The 10589-nt window shown below is 42.8% G+C and overlaps 1 protein-coding gene across 1 annotated transcript in view; it reads left to right on the top strand.

Annotated features, from left to right (window-relative positions):
- Positions 1–231: 231 nt before the first annotated feature.
- The window catches only part of LOC126235448 (glutathione S-transferase 1-1-like), a 46638-nt gene continuing 36280 nt past the window's right edge, over positions 232–10589 (top strand). Inside the window, exon 1 of the mRNA XM_049944171.1 lies at positions 232–279. The gene's annotated coding sequence lies outside the window, so the exon portion shown is untranslated. The remainder of the gene's footprint in view (positions 280–10589) is intronic.

Below are 10589 nucleotides of genomic sequence, written 5' to 3'. Positions count from 1 at the left end.
GGTTGTACGGACAAGATAATGAAATTCCGCACAAGCGACAAATTTGCTTGTTAGTCCTGTTAGTGCGCAGATTATAGAAAAGAGATCTAGCCGTGATTTGTAAGTTTACCTACATCTCGTCGCGTCATACCCGTCCGCTAACCATTAACGATGACACGGCGTGTAAGAATGACGCTGCGGTAGTTCCGTATAAAACAAGCAGTGATCTCCGAGACCATCATAGTTACTGGGAGACGCCAGAAGCATCACACGACGTTTAGCGGTTCGTCAACTAGTCAGGTATGTACTGTTTCCTCAGTCATTGTGCTAGACGTCAAAACTGCATTACAGTCCGCAGCTCGTGGTCTTGTGGTAGCGTTCTCGCTTCCCGCGCTCGGGGTCCCGAGTGCGATTCCCGGCGGGGTCAGGGATTTTCTCTGCCACGTGATGACTGGGTGTTGCGTGTTCTTCATCATCATTGACTCGCAAGTCGCTGAAATGGCGTCAACTAAAAAGGCCTTGCAATATGGCGGCCGAACTTCCCCGCGTGGGGCCTCCCGGCCAACAATGCCATACGAATTTTCACTGCACTACAAAATGCAACGTGCGTTGTCTGTATTACGTTTAAAGTTAATAATGTCAATGATGGTCTCTTATAATTAACGTAACATTCTAATCAGCAAAAGGCGACATATTTGTGAAAAATGTTAAGTATTCCTCTATTATTCGTCTGAATCTGTACGTAAATGGCGTATGAGCTGATCCAAAATAATGGTTTGTAAAGAACCTCGCTAAATCTGCAGGTTTGTATTACCAGTACGTTTGATTTGTATTATGATGCAATTGATATGCAGTCAGAAAACTCTTAGGGATAACATCGGATATACTGTCAACAGATCCACTGAATCACTGAACTTAGACTATCCATTTCGTCTGCGAAGTTTTATACGCAATGCGCCTTCGTATTCGCGGTTACTTGCAGTTTTACAAAATTACCGCTGGTCTCAATGGAGCCGGTTTGAACGATGTTATTGAGACGGTCTTTCATACTCAAGATCTGACTAGCAACACATCGGACGAGAGGTGATGACCTACATATCATTATTACCACTATCGCCACACCATAATCAAGTAGCTGGCGTCTGGTTCAGAAGTCGGCGTAGTGACTTATGTTTTGGACGCTTGTGATTATTCAGTTCCTGCGTTACGTTTTGGAGATCTGTCTTTTTCGAGCATGGCTGTGTTCTCTGCCCGTAAGACCCTAGCCTTATAAATACTCAAAAAATAATGAGACCACATGCTGCAGCTGGCACATCTAAATCGGTATATTCATAGTTAAATCGTACACAGTTTTCTGCTTATGGACAACAGCGGTTTTACTTGGCGTTAGGGACAAGGAAACACTAGTATGTCCCAGTTTCCTCTGATAAACATTATTAGTTATATACATTAGGCCATGACACGTTATGTGTGTGCGGGAGACTGCACAGCGGAGAAGCAGGTGAGTGTTTCTACTGTCCCAGTTGTGGGTTTTTCATGCTATCCTTAACTAATTTTACCTGAATTCCTAGAAGGTTCCTAAAAAAGTCATGGTCTTCGTTATCTAACCAGAAACTACAAACCGTCTCTGATGGTCTCTACAGGACGTTGAGATATGAATCTAGCTTCCCTCCGTGTACTGAGTTCGTGACGTCCAAATCCCAATTCGCTGTTGATAGCAAACAAATAATAATAATAATATCTGAACTGAAAATCGTTGGAATCAAAAATTGTATGCAAACACGCCAACACATACTGCAGTCATTCATAAAGAACATCGTTTGTTTGCATCACTGATAAAGACCAAACAACATGCAGTTATTTAGCTGTAAAACCAAGTCAACAAAACATCACACAATTATGGTCAAATGTTAACAGCGAAGTTTACTGAGCGGTTAATTCTATCGGAGAATCATAAACAATGAATCGATTTAGAGAGAATCTGAAATTTACTGAGCGGTTAATTCTATCGGAGACTCATAAACAGTGAACCAATTTAGAGAGAAATTATTTGAAGAACAGGGGGGAGAAATTTATAAAACAGTGTCGATGGAAAATTTAATTCTTTTCTTAACATATTTCGATAACATTTGAGCCGTGTTTTCCCGGTAAACAAATAATTACAAAATTAAACAGAAGCAAGGATGGGGGGGGGGGGTGGATAATTCTTGTGATTAAAGAATCTTGTGCTAGTAAGAGTGATCTGTACGGCATCTAATTCAAAGAACAAGCAGTAGTCAAGATTTGAAATCCATTGGCATCAGCATTGTCAAATCCCCCATTCTGTCATAAAAAAGGAAAACTCATGTAAAAACCACCAAAAAATACGGCCAAAACCTATTTGGAGTGTTATTCTACAAGAAACCAACAAAACTAGGCATCCAAATAAAAATGAGGCAGCAAAAAAGAGCTCTAGCGGAAATAGTGACCCTTTCAAGTCACTGGCCGTCAAATTCCATGACTGCTTCTTCACAGTGGCTGCAAACACTGCACTCAGTATTAAACGAGCAAGATTTACTTGTACAGACACTGCATGCAATACGAACGGACGTTAGTTATAAAAACACATGCCCTGAGGAGATTACAGAAGTCAGCTGGTCACTAAAAAGTACGGTAGTAGTTTAATGGACATGATGGTGTTTCTCCAAGAATACTAAAATCTTGTTGTGATTCCATAGGATTACCTCTAAGCTATCTTTGTTGTCAATTAATAACTCAGGGAATTTTTGTTGATAGAATTAAATAAGCTTAAGTAACACACGTATACAACTTTGGAGATAAGCAAACCACTTCTGATTACAGGCCTACATCACTGCTTCTAAGGTCTGAGAATGTGGGCAATATGGTGTACTGATCCATTTAAATGAACACGTCAATTGCATCTCTATTTTGCTTTTGTATCGGTTCTTCATTGAGAAAGAAATACAAGGTCTCACAAATGAAATGTTACCAGAGCTAAATCAGATAAATTATCTTACTGTTATATTCTGCGACCATACCAAATCCTATCACAAAATTATGCTTATAAACTAATATGTTATGCAACTGGCTGCATTCCACTTGCAGGGATGGAATCCTGCGTCCAGGCTGATGGTCTAATTAACAAGTTATATCTCAGGCTTGAAAATAACCCCATAACAGGGTAACAACATAAAGTGCCACAAGGCTCGATCTTGGTCCACTCTTCGTTCTAATCTACTTAAGTGGTCTTTCAATTAGTAGAGTACATCGTACGTAGAGGACATTGTACCTAGGAACACACGATATTTTTTGGTCGGTAATTCAGTCTAATGACTGATTTTGTGATCAAATGACGGAATGTGCACAGGGGACCACCATAAACAGTTTCAGGCATTCTCTACAGTTTTTGTTGTTGTTAGAGGCACGGATGTGTTTGGCACGGCATTTGTAAATATTCCACGTCCTGCACATTTAGACGCTGTATAATATATGTGGTGCCCGATCATGACACGGAGGAATTATAGACATTAACTGTGAAAGGGCATTGGTTGAAATCAATGGGGAAAGCTGAAAATTTGTGTCAAAGAATTTGGGTCTGACGGGAGGCGTGCTGACGTGCAGCTGCAGTTACCACTTTGGCCGGGTGACTTGGTGTTCAGAGCAGCTGCCTATTAAGCAGGAGACCCAGATTCGAATCTCAGTCTGGTGCAAATTTTCAACTTTCCCCATTGGTTTCAATCAATGCCCACTCGGAGCCAGTGGCTGTAATTCCTTTCTGTCTTAAAGAAATCTGGAATATTATTATTATTTAATGGTGAATATATAGAATTTTATTCATTGTTTATTTAACATGTGGACAAACTTCTTCTGTCGTGTACCATCTTGTACTTTGATACAGAAGAAGAGATTTTACCATGGAACACGTGACATTTGCAGATGAACTGAGTTTTTTTCTTGGTGTCTTAGTAATTTGTCCTGAAAGTGAAAAGTTGAGTTATTTTACAATAGCTTCGGTTTCAAAAGGTATTTAACTTGTAACTGTTTTCTGCTAAAATTAATTTGCTTACTGAGTATTGGTGTGTAGTAAAGTAACAATCCAACATTTAAATTATTGAAAATAGTTCTGACAAGATTGTCTCGATTGCAACTCTTGAATTTCAGTCGTATATTTTTTTGGTACATGACCATGTTATACCTTGGAGCGAATTTCACGTTTGGGAATACGTTGAGTCTCCAGAGTAACTTTTGTAATGGTAGAAAAAACTTCAGCATATACAGGGTGGTCCATTGATAGTGACCAGGCCAAATATCTCATGAAATAAGCATCAAATGAAAAAACTACAAAGAACGAAACTCGTCTAGTTTGAAGGGGGAAGCCAGATGGCGCTATGGTTGGCCCGCTAGATGGCGCTGAAATAGGTCAAACGGATATCAACTGCGTTTTGTTAAATAGGAACCCCTATTTTTATTACATATTCGTGTTTTACATAAAGAAATATGAATGTTTTAGTTGGATCACTTTTTTCGCTTTGTGACAGATGGCGCTGTAATAGTCACAAACGTATAAGTACGTGGTATCACGTAATATTCCGCCAGTGCGGATGGTATTTGCTTCGTGATACATTATCCGTGTTAAAATGGACCGTTTACCAATTGCGGAAAAGGTCAGTATCGTGTGGAATTGTGGCTATTGTGATCAAAATGCCCAACGGGCGTCTGCTATGTATGCTGCTCGGCATCCTGGACAACATCATCGATGTGTCCGGACCGTTCGCCGGATAGTTACATTATTTAAGGAAACAGGAAGTGTTCAGCCACATGTGAAACGCCAGCCACGACCTGCAACAAATGATGATGCCCAAGTAGGTGTTTTAGCTGCTGTCGCGGCGAATCCGCACATCAGTATCAGACAAATTGAGCGAGAATCGGGAATCTCAAAAGGGCCGGTGTTGAGAAAATTACATCAACATCGATTGCACCCGTACCATATTTCTATGCACCAGGGATTGCATGGCGACGACTCTGAACGTCGTGTACAGTTATGCCACTGGGCACAAGAGAAATTACGGGACGATAACAGATATTTTGCACTCCTTCGATTTAGCCAGGAAGTGTCATTCTCCAACAGCGGTAACGTAAACAAGCATAATATGTACTATTGGGCAACGGAAAATCCACGATGGCTCCGACAAGTGGAATATCAGCGACCTTGGGGGGTTAATGTATGGTGCGGCATTAGGGGAGGAAGGATAATTGGCCCCCATTTTATCGACGGCAATCTAAATGGTGCAATGTATGCTGATTTGCTACGTAATGTTGTACCGATGTTACATCAAGATGTTTCACTACATGACAGAATGGCGAGGTACTTCCAACATGATGGATGTCCGGCACATAGCTCGCGTGCGGTTTCTTTCTGTGGGGAAAGTTGAAGGATATTTGCCATCGTGATTCACCGACAACACCTGACAACATGCGTCAGCGCATTGTCAATGCATGTGCGAACATTACGGAAGGCGAACTACTCGCTGTTGAGAGGAATGTCGTTACACGTATTACTAAATGCATTGAGGTTGACTGACATCATTTTGAGCATTTATTGCATTAATGTGGTATTTACATGTAATCACGCTGTAACAGCATGCGTTCTAAGAAATGATAAGTTCACAAAGGTACATATATCACATTGGAACAACCGAAATAAAATGTTCAAACGTAGCTACGTTCTGTATTCTAATTTAAAAAACCTACCTGTTACGAACTGTTCGTCTAAAATTGTGAGCCACACGTTTGTGGCTATTGCAGCGCCATCTATCACAAAGCGAAGAAAGTGATCCAACTAAAACATTCATATTTCTTTACATACTTCACGAATATGTAATAAAATGGGGGTTCCTTTTGAAAACACTTAATTGATATCCGTTCAACCTATGACAGCGGCATCTAGCGGGCCAATCATAGCGCCATCTGGTTTCCCCCTTCACGCTTGGCAAGTTTCATTCTTTGTAGTTTCTTCGTTTCACGCTTATTTCGTGAGGTATTTGGCCCGGTTACGATCAGTGGACCACCCTGTATATATGGAATAACAAAATATATAAAACTTATATTACAGAGCTGGCTAAAGGCGAAAGTCTGAAAAGTGCACCAAAGTACAACACTCTTCCCGCCGCTACTTTAAAGGGCAGTTCAAAACCTGTAATGGCGAACGGCCATCATACTGTCGCTGTTTGTGATTTTATATCTCTTGCGAACAGAAACCAGACTGTCGCCATGTTTTTTAATTGTCTGCCTACTATGTTACCTGTCTGCATTCTGTGTATTTTTATTCGCTTTGCCAACCCTTTATTTTATGTTTTAACTTTCCCCAATTTTCCGCCGTTTTACAATTTAAGTCCCCGTTTTATTGTTTCTTAACTTATCCTTACATTTTAAAAAGTCTGTAGGCTGCAGAGCAGCGTAATAAGCTGCTGCCAGCCCGCCCCCTTCGAAATACAATAAAGGAAAAAAAAGAAACCTCTAATGTTTGCTGACGACACAAGCATACTAATCAACGCTCCTAACTCAACCTTAGCAGACACAGTGCAGATGATAGTTGAACCAGCCTACAATTTGTTCACAACTAACAATTTAAATCATAATCTCTCAAAGACACATAGTAGCGGTTTCAAATAAGCAATAACACACCACGAGTGGTCAAACATTGCACGAAGCGCATTGTATTCAAATGGTTCAAATGGCTCTGAGCACTATGGGACTTAACATCTGTGGTCATCAGTCCCCTACAACTTAGAACTATCTAAACCTAACTAACCTAAAGACATCACACACATCCATGCCCGAGGCAGGATTCGAACCTGCGACCGTAGCGGTCACGCGGTTCCAGACTGAAGCGCCTAGAACCGAACGGCCACACCGGCCGGCCAAGCGCAGTGTGTGAAATTCCTTGTGGTTCAGAAGGATAAGAGGTTAAACTGGAGGCAACATACGGATAAATTAATCAAGAGGCTAATTTCAGCGTGTTGTGCCCATAGAAGCACTTCTCTTTGTGCTGATTTCAAGACAAGAATATTGATTAATTTTACATATGTTCACTTGCTACGTATTATGCAATTACCTGAAGCAAATAATGTGTTTCTTTTTCACCAGACTCAGTACTAAGAATATTGTGTGAAACTGGTGTATCTTATAGAATCCTTTTTAAGGATTTTGCAGTTCTGGTACTCACTTCCCAATACATTTACTCCTTAATACATTTTTTTTAAAAAAAAGAATTCTTTATTTCATCATTATTGTGATACAAAGTAACCTACTACCTAAATACATTAGTAGGTCCTATTTTTAACTATTTCTAAGTTTCTATCTGCAGCTATTGTTACGTTTAACACTACAGGTTTTACTACAATCCATCACCACTATGGGGGGGGGTTCTGCTGCTGTGCTATACTATGTTATTATTTGTCTAGTGTTACTATGATTTTAACTTATATTGTTTGGATGCTACTTGAAGATGGTTAATTATTAATTACTATGACTACTCTACCTGCAGCGTTACAAGTGTGCCAGAATACAATACAAACCTAATTTTTTGGCCATTCCCACTGAGCTAATCCCAGTGGGACTTCCCCTGGCACTGGGCTGGCCATTGACGTATTCGCTGCAGTTCTATGCTATTTCTATTATCCTAATTTGATCTTATAACTAACCTTATATCTAATGTCATAATCGGTGCATAGTCAAATCCGGTGGTAATGTACTACCCCCCAACCTATTCCGAAGACCTGGCGGAATCCAGTCGTGAAGCGACTGGCCTATTCCACGTCCCGGCGGAACCGGGGGGTGTACGCGACAAGTCTGGTGTTTATTTAATGATTGTTACGTAAATATTCTTTGAGGACTTTGCTCGATATTACGTTTGTTAGTTGATTCAGGACGTTGAAGGTGTTTTCATGCCGGAGCAAGTGGTGCGTGTCGTTGTTCGGCAATTGTTCCCTAAGTTGGTGTGCAACATCGTTGAAGAGGGGACACTCGTACACCACATGGTCTGGTGTGCCCTGCACTGCTCCACAGTCACACGCTGATGTTGCCCTTTTCCCGAACCGACAGAGATATGTCGGGTAGGGCCCGTGCCCAGTAAGAAAGTGCAGCAATCCCCTTGACGGTTTGATGTAGGTAAGTTCAAGGCGTTCCTTTATGCTGGGAAACAGCTCGTGCGTTTTTCGGCCAGTTTCATCGCTATCCCAGAGTTCCTGCCACAATTCCATTCCCCTTCTTTTGATGCTTTGTTTATCCCCTACATATACCCCCATAATTTCTTCTATTTTCTCCCTTCTATTTTTCTTGATCCAGTACCAGGTGGCCTGTTCCCCGATTTTTATGTCCAATGGACATAACCCCATCAGTACTGAAAGTGCCCCTCCTGGAGTTGTTCTGTATGCGCCTACTGACCGTAGGAGCATATTTCGCTGCACTCTTCTTACGGCCACGGCAGGCATGACCCTCGTGAGCCTGTGTGCCCAGACCGCTGACCTGTAGCCTACTATGGATGTGAGGATGCTATTGTGATACAATTTAATAAGATCAGGTGGGAGGTGAAATCTTTTGTGCCCTATTCCAATTAAGTTGTGTAGTACTGTGAGTGATCGTTGTGTTACTGTGTCTATATGTGATGCGTAGTTCCACCTCTCGTCGATGATGACACCAAGATACCGAGCTTCTCGGCGCCTGAGGATTGGTAGGCCATTTATTCTAACGGTAGGGTTTCTTATGAGTTGACCCTTGAGCAGCAAGTAGGTTGACTTATTGGGTGCTATAGACATCTTTGTTTTATGACACCATGTGGTCAGTATTGTGATAGCTCTTTCTACTTTTGGCTCCAAATATTCGCGGCTATGGCCGCCGACCAGCAGGAGGAGGTCATCTGCGTAGGCTATGACCTCTAGCACATCTTCACTGATCTTTACTTCTTCTAGGAGTGGTTCCATATTTATGTCCCAAAAGAGTGGCCCCTGGACGGATCCCTGAGGACACCCCTTGGTGATTTTCTTACTGACTTTGCCACTAGGGGCCGATAGCCAAACCTCCCTGTCTTCACAATAGCTCCCTAGACAGCCATATAGCGGCCCTGGGCATTCTTTCTCCCGCAAGCAGGAGAAGAGCGAAGGCCACCACATGTTGTCAAAGGCGCCACTGATGTCCACCATGATGCCAACTATGTACTTGTGCGGGGCGGAGCCACGGACATCCGCGGCCAGGGCGATTGCGTCAGACGCCGACCGCCCTGTCCGAAAACCGAATTGTCTGTCACTCATCCCGCACAGGACCCGGTGTGCAGCCAGCCTGTCTGCCAGCAACCTCTCAAAGAGCTTGCCCAACAAGTCCAATAGACATATAGGTCTGTATGACTTGGCTTCTTTGGGGTCTTTGTCTGGGCCTTTTTTAATTATGACTACATTCGCCTTCTTCCATATTGAAGGGAATGTCTGAAGCCGTAGGCATTCGTTGTATAGCTGAGTGAGAGGTGCCACCAGCTAGGGGGCGAGGTACTGTATCACTTCCGCAATAATGCCGTCTGGGCCGGGAGCCTTACCTTTTTTGAGACCTTTTATTTGGGAGCTTACCTCTTCTTCGGAGAAGGGGTATACCACACGGTTGTTTTCATAGACCCGTTGGTTCTCTCGTCTTACTCTCTGCTGTTCTTCTGAGTCATCTTCCTCTCTATCGTCAGGTAACAGGGCACGGAGTAGGGCCTCTGCAGTTTCCTGCCAGGTCTCCGTCATCCGGTCCCCGTCCCTGACGGTAGATAACACCATAGGTGATTTAATCTTTTCTCTAACTATTTTGTAGGGTAATCCCCAGGGGTCCGTAGCCAATTGGCTTTGCACATATTTCTCCCAGCTCCTCATCCTGACAGCCTTAAGTTCCTGTTGGAACTGTTCTTTGGCTTCTCTGTATATCTGCAGCCAGCGCTGCTTTTCATGCCAGACGACACACCGCTGGTAATACCTCCTCGCCCTCCGTACTGCCTGGCGCATTAGCCCTAGTTCGGCTGACCATGGTGAAGGTGAGGCCGCGACGGCCCTCCTCCTGGTTGGTACAGCTGCCTTTACTGTCCTAATTATCGCACTTGTAAGATCTTTGGTATATTCTTCCACGTTGACATCACCCTCCAGTAACGCAGGAATGTCAAACTCCCTCGCCAGGCGGTCCCAGTCGGTTTTGTTATAGTTTAGCTGCGTTTCCCACCCCATGTCCCAGTGGCACTCGCTGTCTCCTATGATGAATGTTATCATGTTGTGGTCGCTAGTAGTGATCTGATCCCACACTGTCCAATTCGATAATTTTGTTGCAAGGTTTGGTGTTACCAGTGTAACATCAATGTTTGTACCATGTCCTCCCCCTCCGGTGTAGGTGGGAGGGTTTCCCTGTTTGTTAGCGACTATGAATTGTAATGGCATGATTGTATCGACAGCTTTTTCTCCTCTGTCATCCTGAGTACCACTGAACCACAGGGGGGATTTTGCATTGATGTCCGCAGTCACAAGAATTTTTTGTCCCCGCAACTCCGTGGCTATTTGGACAAGCTTATCCAGAAATTCATCAATTTGTCTTCC

This window comes from Schistocerca nitens, chromosome 2 (genome assembly GCF_023898315.1).
Source record: "Schistocerca nitens isolate TAMUIC-IGC-003100 chromosome 2, iqSchNite1.1, whole genome shotgun sequence".
Lineage (NCBI taxonomy): Eukaryota > Metazoa > Arthropoda > Insecta > Orthoptera > Acrididae > Schistocerca > Schistocerca nitens.
The sequence above is the reverse complement of the archived record's forward strand: the minus strand, read 5'-3'. Positions and strand labels throughout refer to the sequence as shown.